Raw genomic sequence first — 18,963 nt, forward strand, 5'->3', positions numbered from 1 at the left:
CCTCTCTTTTTCCCATTTCGTCTCTTTGTGCTCACAAGTACCTGTTGATGTATATTTCAAGTTTTTCTATAATAGATAAGAGTTGGGATAGTTCATGATTTATCTTGTTTTGGCACAGCACTCAGATGACCATCACCCAGAGCTACACACACCCTATTTAGATGTTTAGAGAAATAACCAAGATGCAGCGTACACCATTTTTAGCTATACCAACCTGAATCTAGATCCGTAAGATCTTTTAATAGATAAATTAATTTTTCACGCTCCCTTTTGGTTGCATGCCCCTATCATTGAGAAAGCTCTACAAGAGACAAAATACTCTTTTCCCTCTACTTCCCACTTACTGTAGACAACCATACTTATTCCTGTTAGGGTAATCAGGCGTTGGATCACCTGTAAATCGGATATCAACTAGATTTTTATTAGAAAACAGCTTTGAGGTGTAGTAACACTGTAACCCCCCAGATTAGTCCTATTGGGATGATGGTCATCAATGTATATTGTTATTTTTATTGCTATTGTTATTGTTCATGTTTCTTGTTGTTCATTTTACTGTTTATGCAAATACCATCAGATCTATAAGATATAAGACACACTGCCCTGCCTGAGTAAAGCTCTGATTCACAAGAACTCTAAGGAGCGCCTCAGATGACATGGACAGTAATGATTAGGTACTGACCATGGTATGAATCTTTTCACTTGACTTTTACACTAGAGTTATGAGAGTAGAATTTTCTTGCACCCCTATTTATAATTTTGAGACAGAGATAACAACGAGATCAGACCCTAATAAAACAATATAAGGTCCCCATATAGAGAGAGAAAATATGACATGTTTTAAGTTAGCTGACTGGGGCTGGGCTATTCATGCCAGCCTCTCCCCCCCATACTTATATAGTTGTGCTCTCTTACTAATAGTTGAGAGATCACTCATTGTGATAGTGTTTGTGTACACATCGACATACGCTAGTAAGATCTAAGAAGAAATTTCTGCTCTTGGACTGAAGTGCTCCTAACATCCTTTCCCCCCTTTTCCCTTCCCACGCCTTCCTCAACCACACCCTCCTTCACCACCTCCCCCAAGTTTTATGCCCTGATCCCCAGGGGTCTGACCTGTAAGACAAGAGGGATTCACTTACAACATGGCTCCCGTTTCGGTGGCTACCCTGAATGTTCAGGGGCTTAACTCCCCTACTAAACGGAGTCTCTTATATAATTACCTACTTACACATAAATTACATCTAGTATTTTTGCAGGAGACCCATTGGGAAAAGGACTCTAAAGTACCTAGGAGTTCCCCCCTTTACCCGATATGTGAAACTGCCTCCTTTACGAAAAAAAAGAGAGGGGTTGCCATAGTGATTCACCGAGATGTCAGCTGTAAGGTAGAACATATTGAGCGGGACCCTGAGGGTAGGTTCCTCATCCTGCTCTGTACTCTAAATGGGATTCTCTGTACGCTGGCCTCCATTTATACCCCGAATAGGGGACAGATCCCCTTTCTTCGAAAATTTCTAAACAAACTAGATCTCATCAAAAGACGGCACATCTTGCTGGGAGGGGATCTGAACTTGGTCTGGGACCCAGTGCTAGACAAAAAAACAAATAAAAACCACCCAATTGACCGCAATTTAACTACACTATCTCAAGCTTTCCGTAGACTCATGTTTCAATTTGGATTGTTTGACGTTTGGAGGTGTTTAGCTCCGACTGAACTAGATTACACACACCACTCGATACCTCACAACTCGTACTCGCGGATAGACTATCTGCTATGCGATTCATGGACACTTGATAAATTTACTGCCCCAAAGATTAAGCCCTGTTTGTGGTCAGACCATGACTTGGTTAGTGCTCAACTCTCAATCTTACAACCCCCTGACTGTAGACCATCTTGCAAACTTCCTGATCAATGTCTCGCAGAAATAGAGATTCCGCACCTAACTGAAATAATCCTTGATTTTTTTAAATTTAACGACTGGAGATACGAACTTTGAAATTGTGTGGGCCGCTCTCAAAGCATACTTAAGAGGCCATTTCATAAAGAAAAGGGCCCAGTGGAAGGCGGCGCACAAGATCCCCTTAGCGAAATTGTACGCAGATCTGAGACCCCTTGAAATGGCTAATAAAAAAGCTCCTGATCCTGCTCTTGCTACCCAGGTGGGTATTATAAGATCTGAAATCAGCAAGCGAGAGCTGTTAAAAGTCCAGTCTAACCTATTTAAGCTGAAACAGATCTATTATAGCAAAGGAAACAAAGCTTACAGCCCGCAAGCTTAGAAACCGGGTGGTCAACAGCAGGATCCCGGCTATTAATTCAGCCCGAGGAATAGTCTGTTCCCCCAAGGAGATTGGTAAAGCTTTCTCGGACTATTATGCTACCCTCTATGATCTAGACCGCAGTTCTAGTGACCTGCCGTCAAGTAGAGAGGAGTTGGGGCAGTTCTTAGCAAAGCTACACTTACCAACGCTGAGCAAGGAGTCTGTTGAAGATCTGGAAAAGCCATTTACTCTTGAAGAAATAAAAACAGCCATTTTGTCCCTTAAGCCCCATAAGGCCCCTGGCTCTGATGGCTTTACATCATTATTCTACAAGACTTTTGCCTCTCTGCTTTCCCCCCTCCTTCTCCGACTGTTCAGCGGTGTGGCCAAGGAAGGCAAGATTCTTAACGAATTCTTGGAGGCCAACATTTTGACCATTCCTAAAGAAGGGAAAGATCCGAAGGAATGTGGGAGTTGTAGACCTATCTCCCTTATCAATGTTGATATTAAGATCTACTCAAAAGTCCTTGCAACCAGACTGGGGAAACACTTGCCCTCTATAATCCATCTGGACCAGGTTGGGTTTGTCCAGGGCAGACAAGGTACCGACAATGTGAAAAAAGGGATTACCAATGGCACTACAGGTATAAATAGGACCTGTTTTATTTAAATGTCTGGCCAACTAGTGGGGCCTTTGTGTTATCAGCCAACTAAGTGGCTATATTTGGTGCTATGTGTATAATACTGATTTCTGGAGCAAGAAAGGAAAAGAATACACTTGGAAGCACTCACAGGTCACTTATTGAGTCATTTTAATATCGAGAGATCAAAAAATGAAATCCAAGAATGGAAGAGACATACTCTTGACTATAATTAAAATTTAACTTTTATTGGGGTTCGAAAATAAAATAGGAAAAAACTTTAAAAACACACTTATGTACCGATTGTAGTCTATTTGGCTTGTCGTGTCGCTGTACAGAATACTTAAATTACTTCTGCAAATACTCCTATATATAATATAATTTGGGTTGCAGTTAATTAACCTGCTTACTATTCGCTGTTGTCTGTGTATACTATACTTATGTATACCTTGAATTGAGTATAAGTGTTGCCGGCTAAGTTGGATATATTACCAGGTTTAACCATCTGCAGAGAAAGAGCAGTTTATAAATATAGTCTTTCTTCGCTCGATTATCTGAGAGGTTGATTGTATCTCTCTTTTCACATATGTATGTGTTTCAGTCTGAGTATTAAATAATGAAACAGTGTCTCAAATACCCCGTTGTATAATAATAATGCACAGGACTGTTTATGTATTAGTGTGTGCTGATGTCACACCCATAAGCATATCAAACATTAACTAAATATTTGTTCCCACGCGTATACCTGTTTCAGTCAAATTATTAAATATTGATGCAGTGTTTCAAATACACTGTTAAATATTAGTGGTTCGCAAGACTGTTTGTGTATTGGCGTGTACTGGTGTCACTCTTACATGCATATCACAATCCAAATATTTCTCATTTGCTCTGTTATATATTAATAATTCAGCAGAGTGTTTTTGCATTAGACTGTGCCTGTATTCGCTGCTTTTTGTGTGTAAAAAACTTGTGTATATCTCAATTTAAGCAATATAATTTGTCGTTAAATTAGGTATATTACCAGCTTCAACCCTCTATAAATTATACAAGGCAGTTTATCAGTGTACTGTGTTTATTCAGTTGTCTGAGAGGTTAACTGTGTCTCAGTTTTTACACTCTTATACAAATTTCGGTCTAGAAAGTTTTAATAAAAATCACAGTAGCTTATGTCCTGTCATGTAATAGTGATTCACAGGACCTTATTTGCCTGCTCAGTTTTGTAAGAGGTTAGCTGTGTCTATCTTTTTACACACACTTGTGTCTAATAGTTTAAATCTTCAATAATGTTGCAACGACCTAACTGCACATTTGTGACTGTTTATGCATTAGTGTGTGCTGACATTTGCGGCTATTTTTTTTAAAAATTGATATGCTTATATAAATCACAGTTTTGTCCATACATGTAATCCGTGATATTAGGTATACTGACTAAATTTACAGCTGTAACCGTTAACTGCCTGGGAGAGTAATATGCTCTCCAGCGTTCTCGGGTGCTAGGTTAATTAATGCAACATGATTGTCAGTGACACTTGGCTAGCCGGATCAAATGTAAATATTAAACCATTCCTAGCTCTCTGTAGACTTAGAATAAATTGAGTGAAAAGACTACAGTAATTGAATCGGTAGCTTAAGGCTTGCTAAAAACACAGGAGCTCCTAGGACTCCTCACCATTGCCCTAACGTCCCTGACATGTTTCGCCACGTAACGTGGCTTTTTCAAAGGTGAACGCGCCGCACTGTGGTCGGCTATTTAAGGCTACTGATTGTCACGCCCCCAATGGGCGTATCATTGCCTACTGACCTATCGATGTAAAGTGTAACCATTCGTCATAGATGGGTGGATATTGGTGAGTTATCGTCACTCAAATTTAACTGTTTCTTAACCAACTAGAGGATTGGGCATGATTTTATGAATGAAACTTCCATTTTATTAGAGTTGGAAATGGAGAACCTGAATTAACTATTCTGCAATGTCTATTGAACTCAGTGTAGTAGAATACTTTTACATATGAAGTAAATTTACATGATTTGCTACCTAAGTTGGTTTTCATGATGCTACTTTGGTGGAATTGGGTACAATCTTATGATGTGTTTGTATCGATTCTTTTGTCTACGTACAATACCGGGGATTGTAAGTACATAACAGAATTTTTAGAATAAACTGAGTTGCTGCTGTCATACCAATATTGATAGATTGTATAGAGTTACAAGAATTAGTTGTTTTCATATAGATACAATAGAGTGACATTGCATCATGTGATTAGCTCATGTTATGTAACTACGACATGTCACCATTATCCTGTCTGCGACTGCTTTACTTTGGAACATTGTTGAAGTTACTTTTTTATTTTAGAATTATGAACTCCCTATCAGGTTTGGGATACAAAAGTGAGTGATACTTGATCATTTGGATTTAAATGTGAAGTGTTGTGTGACCTATCTTGGTTAAGTGTGTAACGATGTGATGCTAATCTTTCTGGGGTGATTAATAGTGCAAACATTAAATGTGTATATAAGAAATAAGAGTGTATGTTTACTATTAAGTATCTAAAACAGGATTTCTTAGTGTATAGGGTCAGCCCCATCTAGATTATTATGGGACATTAAAAATAACAAATTAAAGTGATACTTGATATTTTAGTGTGACATTTTAAATGAAGAAATGTCTGAAGCAATTCATTGAAAGCAATGCTGTGAAATTAGATTGGGAAGGTGAAACAAAACGTGGGTAAGTTTGTGAATATCGTTTGATTAATTGTGTTAAAAGGGAAAAAGAGGGGGGGGGGGTTTATTTTGAGCTTTATGATAATTAAATAGTTTACCCTTGATTATTAGAGGTGATCTTGAAAAAGCATATTATATCTGCATAATTTGGTAGTATTCAATTTGATAAAAGCATTTCCTTTACTATGACTAAGTCTTTACACATAGTTCTTATAGAAACGAGACAAAGTTGTTGAATTCATTTAGTCCGTAAGGTTGTACAGTATTCAATAGAAAAATCCATTTACTCTCTGCTTGGAGTAACATATTCTCCAAATTTCCGCCTCTTATGCCCAATTCTTTCTTTTCAATGCCAAAGCATTTGAGATCCGATTGTTTTGAATTGTGACGCTTGAGAAAATGGCGTGCTACAGAGGTCACATTTTTACCCTCCTGTGCATCTTTAGCAGCATTTTTGATATTCCTCAGATGTTCTTGAAGTCTTATTCTGATTTTCCTCGTTGTCATCCCAACATAGAACATATTACATGTACATTGCAGGGCATATATTACACCCTCTGTATGGCAATTGATGTAAGATTTAATCTTATGCCTTTTGTTGAATCGATCACAGAGTTCATCTTTTTTAATCATAAAACTGCATGTACTGCAGGTACCACATTTAAATGAGCCTTGTTTGAATGCTCCCTTGGTTTTCGGGCCTTGTAGATGACTGGGACTGATTAAGTCCTTAAGATTTCGGGTTCTTCTGTATCCCGTATGGACCCTCTCTCCCAGGATTCGTGATAAAATCGGGTCAGAGGTTAGTATGTGCCAGTTGTTCTGTAGGATATTTACAATTTGGGTGCTCCTTGGATTGTAAGTGGAGATAAATCTGATTTGGTCTTGCTGAGATTTCTTTTTCTTTTTTAGTAGGTCCCGTCTAGATGTATTTCTAGCTTTAGATTCTGCTTTTTTAATGGATCTGCGACTATAACCTCTGGATATGAGTCTTTCGGTAACCTCTTTAGCTCTCTGTTTGTAGTTGTCCTCAGTGGAACAGTTACGTCTCATTCGGAAAAATTCACCTCCTGGTAGAGCTTTAATTGTATTTGGAGCATGTGAGCTTGTACTATGAAGTAGGCTGTTGGTAGCTGTCCTTTTGCGGTGAACATCCATTGCTAATGTACCTGTTGCAGTTTTTATGATTTGGAGATCAAGAAAGTTGATTTTTGTCTGATCAGCTTCATATGTGAGTTTGATGTTAATATTATTAGAATTCAACCTTGCCATGAATGTGTCTAATTCGTTTTTGGTGCCTTCCCAAAAGAAGAGCACGTCATCAATGTAGCGAATCCATAATGGGATTTTGTTTAGGTTATCAGTGTTGTCATCTGAGAAAACATATTTGTGCTCCCACCAGCCTAGAAAGAGATTGGCATAGGTGGGAGCACAGGCAGTACCCATCGCGGTACCCCTAGTTTGGAGGTAAAAATTATTGTTGAATGTAAAGAAGTTATGAGTGAGAATGAACTTCAACAATTGCAAGATAAAGTCATCATGAGCAGGGTTTTCTTCTGAACCCATTGCTAAAAACCATTTGACAGCTTGGATTCCCAATTCGTGTTTGATGCATGTATATAGCGATTCTACATCAGCAGTAACTAGCCATGTTGTTGATGATAGATGTACATTGTCTAGTTGGATGAGGACATCCGTTGTGTCCTGTACGTAAGATGGTAGTTGGGGAAGAAAATTTCTTAATCTGAAATCAATATATCTGCTGGCTTTTTCAGTGAGGCTGTTGATACCTGAAACGATTGGACGGCCAGGCGGATGATTTTTATTTTTGTGGATTTTGGGAATCAAGTAAAATGTTGCCACTGTTGGATCATTCACTTTCAAGAATTGAAATTCTTTGCTTGTAATGATGTTGTCATATTTTGCCATATTTAGAATATTCATGTATTCTTGAAGGAATGTTTGGTTGGGATTAAATCCCAATTTCTTGTAGCAAGAGGTATCTTTAAGTTGTCTATCCGTCTCTTGTTTATACATGTTGATTGGCCATAGCACAATGTTGCCTCCCTTGTCAGAGTTGCGGATAATTACATCATCCCAGTTTTTAATCTCATGCAGTGCTTTCTGTTCCTCATATGACAGATTGTGTTGAGTTTGTGTATTTGATAATTTAGTTATTTGTTCACAAACCACATCTGTGAATGTCTGAAGTTGGGGGCATTGTTTAAGTTTAGGCATAAAAGTGGATTTGTTTGATATCTTGTCCCTCCATTTTATTTCTTTAGATGACTCTGATTCCAATTCTTCCTCTGGGTTATTTTCGGATAGTAAAGATTCCATCATTTCCAGGGTGGATGTTTCCTCATCAGACCACTGATGGATAGATGTTGTATCACTTAAATTTGATCTACCACTATAGAATCTTTTTAAAGCTATCTTGCGAACAAACAGCTGTACATCTTTGATGGTTTCAAATTTATCAAGATTCGAAGTGGGACAGAAAGACATTCCTTTAGATAATAGCGATCTATGTGAGTCTGACAGTAATTTTTGGGAGAGGTTTATTATTCTTAATGAGTCAGTCTCATTTGTGAGAAGGGGCTCGGAGCCCTCTGGTAAGGCTTTCGGTTCCTGTTGTTTGTCTTGTTCGTTGTTTGACTTTTGTTTTGCCTTTTTGCTTTGCCCCCTGCCTCTTCTGGTGTGTCTGTTTGTGAAGAGGCTCCTGCTCCTAAAAAAACCTTCCTTTTTCCTCGTGTTATTCTTATGTTTCTTTCTGAGTTTGATGTTGATGGTTCTGTGTCTGATTCCTGAGTTTCAGACTCTTCCCCTTCCGTGTCAGAAACATCACTCTGAACTATGTTTACTCTTGATGGTCTCTCTCTGTTGAACTTAGGTAGAAAATCATGTAAATTTACTTCATATGTAAAAGTATTCTACTACACTGAGTTCAATAGACATTGCAGAATAGTTAATTCAGGTTCTCCATTTCCAACTCTAATAAAATGGAAGTTTCATTCATAAAATCATGCCCAATCCTCTAGTTGGTTAAGAAACAGTTAAATTTGAGTGACGATAACTCACCAATATCCACCCATCTATGACGAATGGTTACACTTTACATCGATAGGTCAGTAGGCAATGATACGCCCATTGGGGGCGTGACAATCAGTAGCCTTAAATAGCCGACCACAGTGCGGCGCGTTCACCTTTGAAAAAGCCACGTTACGTGGCGAAACATGTCAGGGACGTTAGGGCAATGGTGAGGAGTCCTAGGAGCTCCTGTGTTTTTAGCAAGCCTTAAGCTACCGATTCAATTACTGTAGTCTTTTCACTCAATTTATTCTAAGTCTACAGAGAGCTAGGAATGGTTTAATATTTACATTTGATCCGGCTAGCCAAGTGTCACTGACAATCATGTTGCATTAATTAACCTAGCACCCGAGAACGCTGGAGAGCATATTACTCTCCCAGGCAGTTAACGGTTACAGCTGTAAATTTAGTCAGTATACCTAATATCACGGATTACATGTATGGACAAAACTGTGATTTATATAAGCATATCAATTTTTAAAAAAAATAGCCGCAAATGTCAGCACACACTAATGCATAAACAGTCACAAATGTGCAGTTAGGTCGTTGCAACATTATTGAAGATTTAAACTATTAGACACAAGTGTGTGTAAAAAGATAGACACAGCTAACCTCTTACAAAACTGAGCAGGCAAATAAGGTCCTGTGAATCACTATTACATGACAGGACATAAGCTACTGTGATTTTTATTAAAACTTTCTAGACCGAAATTTGTATAAGAGTGTAAAAACTGAGACACAGTTAACCTCTCAGACAACTGAATAAACACAGTACACTGATAAACTGCCTTGTATAATTTATATAGGGTTGAAGCTGGTAATATACCTAATTTAACGACAAATTATATTGCTTAAATTGAGATATACACAAGTTTTTTACACACAAAAAGCAGCGAATACAGGCACAGTCTAATGCAAAAACACTCTGCTGAATTATTAATATATAACAGAGCAAATGAGAAATATTTGGATTGTGATATGCATGTAAGAGTGACACCAGTACACGCCAATACACAAACAGTCTTGCGAACCACTAATATTTAACAGTGTATTTGAAACACTGCATCAATATTTAATAATTTGACTGAAACAGGTATACGCGTGGGAACAAATATTTAGTTAATGTTTGATATGCTTATGGGTGTGACATCAGCACACACTAATACATAAACAGTCCTGTGCATTATTATTATACAACGGGGTATTTGAGACACTGTTTCATTATTTAATACTCAGACTGAAACACATACATATGTGAAAAGAGAGATACAATCAACCTCTCAGATAATCGAGCGAAGAAAGACTATATTTATAAACTGCTCTTTCTCTGCAGATGGTTAAACCTGGTAATATATCCAACTTAGCCGGCAACACTTATACTCAATTCAAGGTATACATAAGTATAGTATACACAGACAACAGCGAATAGTAAGCAGGTTAATTAACTGCAACCCAAATTATATTATATATAGGAGTATTTGCAGAAGTAATTTAAGTATTCTGTACAGCGACACGACAAGCCAAATAGACTACAATCGGTACATAAGTGTGTTTTTAAAGTTTTTTCCTATTTTATTTTCGAACCCCAATAAAAGTTAAATTTTAATTATAGTCAAGAGTATGTCTCTTCCATTCTTGGATTTCATTTTTTGATCTCTCGATATTAAAATGACTCAATAAGTGACCTGTGAGTGCTTCCAAGTGTATTCTTTTCCTTTCTTGCTCCAGGAAGGTACCGACAATACCCGTAGGCTGCTAAATGTCTTCTCAGAGGCACACGATATGGGCCTGCCCCTTCTCACCCTGTCATTAGACGCTGAAAAGGCGTTTGACAGGGTGAGATGGGAATATGTGTTTGAGACCTTGAGGATATTCGGGATCCCACACTCATTTTGTAAAGCAGTAGAGGCGCTATACATCCTTCCCACAGCAGTAGTCAAGGGACTAGGTTTTTGCTCCCCTAGGGTACATATACGGAATGGAACGAGGCAGCGGTGTCCCCTGTCGCCGCTCCTTTTCGCGATGGTGATGGAACCACTAGCAGAAGCTATTAGGCGAGATACCCAGATTCAGGGCCTATTGTTACATGATTCGGTGCAGAATGTGGCATTATTTGCCGACGACCTTACTCTTTTTATTGTGGAACCGACTCTTTCGCTTCCGCCATTGATGGCCCTAATTGATAGATTTGGTAAGCTCTCTAATTACAAAATTAATGTCACCAAGACGGAAGTGTATATGATACACCTTGACCATTCAGAGCAGAGAGTTTTGCAGAAGCAATATTCATTTAAATGGTCTACCAGAGGAATTCGGCATCTCAGGGTTTTCCTATCTCATGATAAAGAGATAGTCCTCCAAGAGAACTATCAGGCCCTGCTGAAAGAAATTGACAATCTCTTGAGAGCCAAAAAGTACGATGAACTTTCCTGGATGGGTAGAATTGCGGCCCTGAAGATGATGTTATTACCTAAATTAACATATATCATGAGATGTATTCCCCTTCCAGTTCCAGAAAAAATATTAAAAAACTTTCAGACCCTCTTTAACAGGTATGTCTGGAACAACAAGAGACCCAGAGTTGCAGCGGCAATTTTGCAGTCCCCCCTTGACCAGGGAGGTTTAGGCCTCCCAAGTGTGAGATTGTATTATGAAGCAGTAATGATTTCCCACGTCTCGGCATGGGGGCGAGACCTCCCGTCCACGAGATGGAGGGAGCTAGAGCAGGCCTCTCTTCCGGCATATATAGATTTATCTGACTTGTTATGGTTCCCCCCGCATCTTACCTCCACATGTATTATTTCTAATCACATAGTGAGAGGGTGTCAATTACTTTGGTATAAATTACGGCACAATACCCAGATCGCCCCCCATCCTTCTCCTATCCAACCCATACTCCCCATTCTTCAGACCCTCCCTAATGTGAGGCTGAATTGGTGGAGACAAGTGGAGATCTTGACAGTTGGAGATTTCTATGCTGGGGACCGTCTGCTTACGCAAGGTGAGATGGTGGCTAACTTTGGGATCCCACGACACCTGGAGTTTGAATTCCTAAGATTACGGTCCTTGCTGAAGGCATGGGGGTTTCTGGGAGATACGCCTCGAACCCCTAAGGCTTGGGAATCTAGATGGGAAACGGGCCTCCAGACTTATAAACCTCTCACAGCACATTATAGATGCTTACTGGTACCTCCTACAATGCCAAAGACGAGACACTTGCTCTCCTGGGAGACAGATCTAAAAATGACGTACACAGCTAAGAAATGGACAGTAGCCATCACTAAGACCAAGGCGGCTTTGCACTGCACCACGATGTATGAGCTCTATTTTAAAATGATTACTAGGTGGCACCTGGTCCCGACCAGACTCCAGACCCTCTATCCTAGCCACTCTTCCACCTGTTGGAGAAACTGTGGTGGTCTAGGCACCCCGCTACACACATGGTGGTCTTTTCCTAGCCTTAAGCCACTCTGGAGTAAACTCAGTATAGTCTGTAACATGATGGGTCTCCCAGAGGTTACTGATCCTGGAATGGCTCTCTTACACTTAGGCTTAGAGAAAACACCCCCACACAAGAGAGCTCTCCTAATATACATGCTCACCTCAGTTAAAATGACAATTGCTAGGAACTGGAAAAAAGTGCACCCTCCGAGATGGCAAAGCGTTGTAGAGTATCTAAATTTCGTTAAGTCCATGGAAGATTTCGTATATAGAGTTAGGCGCCAATCAGAAATCTTCTGTCTTATCTGGGAACCCTGGGAGACTTACTTGCAGAGAAACAAGCTTAAGCATTAGACATCTCAGTTCCTAGGTAGTACTAATGCCCGAAACGGAACCTAGATTGATTCTGTATCCTCTTTAACCCCCCTCCTTATCACTTAATGAGCCCCCTCCCTCCCCCTTCCCTATCTTAAAGGGACACTAAACCCAAAATCTTTCTTTCATGTTTTAGATAGAGAATAGAAATTTAAACAACATTACAATTTACTTCTATTATTTATTTTGCTTCATTTTTTAGATATCCTTAGAAAAAGCAATGCACATGGTGAGTCAATCACACGAGGCTTCTATGTGCAGCAACCAATCAGCAGCTGCTGAGCATATCTAGATATGCTTTTCTGCAAAGAATATCAAGAGAATAAAACAAATTAGATAATATAAGTAAATTAGAAAGATGTTTAAAATTGCATTCTCTTTCTAAATCATGAAAGAAAAAATGTGGGTGTCATGTCCCTTTAACCGTCTTACTATTCTTGGATTGCATACCCTCCCTCCCCAGTGGGAGTACTTTAGCCCATGACAGTATAAAGATAATCTTAAAGGGATGTAGGGCCGACTGCACATGTGCGGTGGACCCTGCTGGCCTTCGCGCTTCTCATCATCTACTTTTACTTGCAGTATCTTAACCATCAATGAACTTCTAGCGTAACTACACACTAAAAGTGGCGGAAATCACCATAATTCCAAACTACCTACAGATTACGACTCTAACTAACCATAGGCACAATTACACACCCCACACCTCACTTTCCAACTAAGAATGGATTGTCTTCCCAGAATTGTAAAGAATAGAGAAAGAAATTACAATGTTATTTGATGTTACTGTTTCTCAGCCCTAAGGCGGTGTGCGATTTTTGTGTTTATCCAATACTTGCAATGTTTGAAACAACAGTTGTAATGCTTTATGTTTAAAATAAAAATTATATTTTAAAAAAAAAACTATTCACGTTCTTGGATCATTTAATTAAAAATATTGAGGAACAGGGTTTTTTCCATGATTCAGATAGAGCACACAGTTTTAAACAACTTTCTCATTTGCTTCTATGATCATATTTTCTTAGTTCTTTTGGTATCTTTGGTTGAAAAGCATGGATGTAAGCTCAGGAGTGTGACAGCAGTTTTTGCAAGAATGTTAGCAATATGCAAGAGCACTAGATGCCAGCATTCACCTAGATTACAAATTTTGCGTTGCGGCTTGTAACGCTGAAAATATGTCATTTTCAGCGTTAAAACAGCACTGCAGCTATTACAAGTATTGTCGGTATAGGTGTACCGCACACCATTTAGCCTGTAACGCAACGTCAGTCCCACACACGTAAAAATTACGTTTTTTCATGGGACTTCCATAGCGCCAGTATTACAAATTTTTCAGTACGGCTAAAAAGTGAGCGTTACAGCCTAAAACGACAAGATCTGTAACACCATCTAAAGTCAGCAGTTATGAGTTTTATGCTATAAAGCTGTAACATTAAACTCATAACTAAAGTGTTACAAAGTACACTAAACAACCACTAAACTACTTAAAAATTACAAAAAGTATCTAATTACAAAAAACACTAAATTACGAAAAATAACAAATTATCAAAAATAAAAAAGAATTACACCTAATCTAATAGCCCAATCAAAATAAAAAAAGCTCCCCCAAAATAAAAATAAAAAAACCTAGCCTACAATAAACTACCAATGGCCCTTAAAAGGGCCTTTTGTGGGGCATTGCCCCAAAGATAACAGCTCTTTTACTTGTAAAAAAAAATACAAACACCCCCAACAGAAAAACCCACCACCCAACCAACCCCCCAAATAAAAAAACAATCTAAAATAACCTAAGCTAACCATTACCCTGAAAAGGGCATTTGTATGGGCATTGCCCTTAAAAGGTAAGTTTGTATTTATTTTAGCTAGGTAGTTAGTAAATAGTTAATAGGTATTATTTAGTTAATAATTGTAAATTTAATTTAGATCTAATTTAATGATGTTAAAGTTAGGGGGGGTTAGGGGTTAATATAGTTTAATTTAGCTTGTTGCGATGTGGGGTGGTTGGTGGTTTAGGGGTTAATAGGTTTATTTAGTTAATAATTGTAAATTTAAATTATTATTTTTTTAAATAATTTTTATTGAGGTTATGTAATGGGCAGAAATAGCTATATCCTCATTTTTATATTGATATAGACCTCCTCTGAAAATAATAGGCCACTCTTGGACCATGGTATAATATAAATACACGACGGAGGTGAGTAAATTGGGTCTATAGCCACTTTTGGGCTTGGTAAAGTATAAAACATTAAATATATATATCAACAATAATTATGAAATAAGTTTCAACCATCATGAGTAACATGTCGTCCTTCTGTAAACATATGTGGTACACTCATCAACAAATCCTCTTCATTAAAAGAAAAACAATTGAACAAACATCTGCGTACATTTAATATCACAATAACAGAAGTGGTATAATGGATCTGCTATAAGACTGTCTATTCCATTTCACTACAGAAAATGTATAGTCTACCCTTCAAAGTCGATATTTAACATGAAATTGTTGAGATAACTAGAAAGAAATATTGTTGATGAATGAATTAGGTGTTTGTCATGTAAATAGAAAATAAGTGTTTCTATGGGATTCATTTTCCTTTGCCTACGAAGTAGGCTCAATGGTGTCAGGAGGGGGGGGGGACAAGGAGTGAAACTCAAAGGGGTGAGGCTGAAAGGGAAAATAAAGAAATATAAGTTTAAGACCGGGTTGGTATGGGAATATATTACCCCTGGACCCATATGGTAAAAGGGCTTATGCTGTATCTCCCCCCCGGGGTTGCTGTCACCACTGGACAAAGACGGGTAAGGGGTAGTGGATATGACCCGCTCACACATGCAGAGCGGGAAAGGGTGATGGGAGATACAGTTGGCGGATAAATATTATGGGAGCTGACAACCATATAAACCAGAAACCAGGGGATATTATACTAAATAAGAACCTATGTGTTATTGGTTTACGCTATGGGTATATTAATGACTCACAATATCTCTGTATATCAGATTAAGAATCTATCAAAGTCACATCTAGATCAAGATAAATTAAAGCTAACAGGGCTCAAAAACTTTCCTGGTGTTGGTATGGGGAAAGGCATATCTGAATTCCACGGTATATCATTAAATAGGTAAATTGAACCCCAGTTAAATATGAACCAGCCTACCTTATGAAACTTATTATACACTAGGAGCTATATTCAACTGTTAAAGGGTCATAGGTCCCTGGACATTGGTAAGGGGAGAATATAAATAATCACTGACAGAGATCCACTGCCCCGGCCGCAGGCAGCACACCTCCAGTCCTGTCTAACATCCATATAAACTTATATCATTCTGACCATCTGTTATATGGACCTATATGTACACATAGTAATGGGAGATTTAGTTAAGATCTTGTTTGCGATCTATAGGCGAGAAACTTTAACGTTAAAGGTATCTCGCTAGAGTAAATGTCTGAGCCAGTAAACTACGGCAAGGAGGCATAAATGAGCGTCCCTTGCATGGGGTTCGTGAGTGCTATGTGCTTAAGCAAAATGTGCCGTTTTAAACCATATACAAGAAGCATCTGATACATGGAGAGACACTCTTGTACTAAACTATCATATAATATATAGACCATTCTGAATAAAGAATAGCCTCTCGTACTAGTATTTGTGTGCCCACCTGCAGCCATTTAAAACAAAACTCTTTTTGTGTGTATTGAGCTCTACTATCTCAGATAATGTGGGTATATAAATAGCAGATCTGTGAAATCTCCTTTGTAAGCCCCTATTTGCCAAGAGCATAGCAAGCCAGGCATGGTTTAGATTGATGATGTCAGCCAACTTCCCATATAAAAAAAAAGCATAATCTGCAGCTGTGCATATCTGTAAACTGCAATAGCATTAGCAGACATATAGTGTGTGGATCAAGACTCCCATCAGATATTAAGGCAGACTTCCCTCTGAGTAGCCGTGTATGGTAGGTAATTTGGAAAATAACACAATTTGAATGCTGTATGTAGGAACCTAGAAGGAACAAATTGCATAAGCTCACCCAGAACAATATTAAAATACCAGATTAGGGAGTATATAAAAATAAGCTCCAAGATCCGTAGAAGATAAGTTCAGGTACATTGCTGTCATGAGGTCTAGACCTTAGGAGGAAGGGATATAGAGAGTACGGTACGTTACTAAGGACAGTGGGCTCCAGCTATAATAACTCCGCTGCAGCGACTGGACTCCAGCTCAGCCAATTCCGCTCTGGTTAGGGGGCTGTATAGGATCGTCATAAGACAAGGACAAGTGCAAGGACCCCTCCGGAAAAACTATATGGTTCCAGGGCAACGATATTCTCCACAACAACTTTCACAGAGTCAGGAACACCCTTCTTGCCTCTGCATCGGTTAAGTAAGTAGGGATAGTGATTATCACAGCAGCAGTCTCGGCATCTCCGTCCAACTTCACTTTGCCTTTTTGGGGTATGGTGCTGGGAAAAGTTGTAGCGTCTGGCAGTGTAAACTTTGGATAGTGAATCTGTCTGGGCTGCCAGTGCTCCCTTGGTGCATACATGTTGAGTGCGTTAGCGCTGTTTGTACTCTTGTTGCCTTCCATCGAGACCCAATTGTCAGCACTCGCAGCGCCCTGTTCCACACGGGCAATGGTATTCAGCCCTGAACCTGCGCCATCTTGAGTTGCATGTCGCATATCAATTTTTTCAGACCACTGTGTGAGTAAGGTCCGTAGACCGAACAAATGATCTCTCACCAAGTCGCATAGTCTGTCTTCGAGTGTTCCCATTCTCATTGTCGTTAGAAGAGGATGTCATAAAAAGGTCTCCTTAATAAAATTAGCGACCACTATGTTAGTTTCTGCAGCCTCTTGAGCGATACAATCAACTGCCCGCCCGGTTAAGAAATGCAAAGTTCACTCCTGGTGCTTCCGAGTCCACAATATGTGCCCTTAGTCAGGGGTCTGGGTGATAGATAAAAAATATACTAAATATTTCAGCCACAAAACCCCAATAATCAATATTAGATACAGGAGCTCCTGTAGTGTGCTTCTAGTCGCTTCCGCAGTTAGCTCCGCCCCCCAATTGTAAATTTAATTTAGCTATATTTTTATTGTGTTAAAGTTAGGAGGTGTTAGGGCTAGGTTTAGGGTTACGTTAGGGTTACGTTAGAGTTAGGTTTAGGGGTTAATATAGTTTAACCCTTTGAGTGCTAATGACGGCTCTGAGCCGTCACAGAGTTTCTCACTCTTGTGCTAATGACGGCTCAGAGCTGTCATGAGCACTCTCCCACCTTGAGGGAGATCTGGGGGCTCCTTACTGCTCCTACCCCGGGGATCATGCCTGTAGAGTGACAGGCATCGCCGGGGCTTCACGTGATGTGCGGTGATGTCATGCGCAATTACGTGATGACGTCACCGCGCAACTTTATTTATACTTAACAATGTTAAGTATAGGAGGAGGGGGCATGCTGCTTTGAAGCCTGTATCTCAGGCATCTAAGCAGCTACAGACCCCCAAGACCCACTGTTGGAAAGGTAATCGCCTAACCTTTCCAACAGTGTAAGTCTTGGGGGTCTGTAAAAAAAATTTAAAAAGTAAAAAAAAATGTTTTCAAAAATTTCAATAATAATAATTAAAAAAAATATATTAGCACCCAGGTGGGAAATGGTTTAGCAACCAAAGGGTTAATTTAGCTTGTTGGGTTGTGGGGGGCTGGTGGTTTAGGGGTTATTAAATGTAGTATAGTGGCGGCGATATTGGAAGCGGCAGATTAGGGGTTAATAATTTTATTTAGGTAGCAGCGATATCGGGAGCGGCAGATTAGGGGTTAATAACTGTAGGCAGGCGTCAGAGATGTTGGGGGCAGCAGATTAGAGGTGTTTAGAGGTAGGGTTTATGTTAGGGTGTTAGGTTTAAACAGTATTTTTATTTCCCCATAGACATCAATGGGTCTGCATTACGGAACTTTTGTTTCTGCGATCGCAGGTGTTAGTTTTTTTTTTCCGTCTCTCCCCAGCGCTCTCATTGTGTGTGGTATGGAGCTCAACGCAACCATATCGCACGCAAAAGGCATATGCTTGAAAACTTGTAATGGCAGCGCTATAGAAAATTAAATAACATAACTTTTGTTGTGTTCGTTAATTTCTCTATAGCGCTCAAAACTCGTAATCTAGCTGATTATTTCCAGCCAAGACTAATATAAGAACAAAGCACATTTTTTAATAGAAGTAAATTGGAAACTTTTTTAAAAATGTATGCTCTGTCTGAATCACAAACTAATTCTGGGTTTCATATCCCTGTAAAAAAAAACTCAAATATAGATAAAAAAAGAATGTGGGACCTATATGTATGTGTGTGTGTATATATATATATATATATATATATGTGTGTGTATGTGAATATATATATATTAATAAAAGTATTGGTCAAAACAGCTCAAAGGTCTACCT

General features: G+C 39.0%; 1 protein-coding gene across 2 annotated transcripts in view; it reads left to right on the plus strand.

Moving 5' to 3' along the window:
- LOC128642802 (gonadotropin-releasing hormone II receptor-like) overlaps positions 1-18,963 on the plus strand; it is a 57,769-nt gene that overhangs the window by 6,237 nt on the left and 32,569 nt on the right. The window contains exon 1 of one of the 2 annotated variants that reach the window (XR_008399713.1): positions 16,455-16,484. The exons of the other annotated variant lie outside the window; for it this stretch is intronic. The gene's annotated coding sequence lies outside the window, so the exon portion shown is untranslated. Of the gene's footprint in view, positions 1-16,454; positions 16,485-18,963 lie in introns of those variants that run through there. 2 annotated transcript variants of the gene reach the window in all.

This window comes from Bombina bombina, chromosome 1 (assembly GCF_027579735.1).
Source record: "Bombina bombina isolate aBomBom1 chromosome 1, aBomBom1.pri, whole genome shotgun sequence".
NCBI classification, from domain to species: domain Eukaryota; kingdom Metazoa; phylum Chordata; class Amphibia; order Anura; family Bombinatoridae; genus Bombina; species Bombina bombina.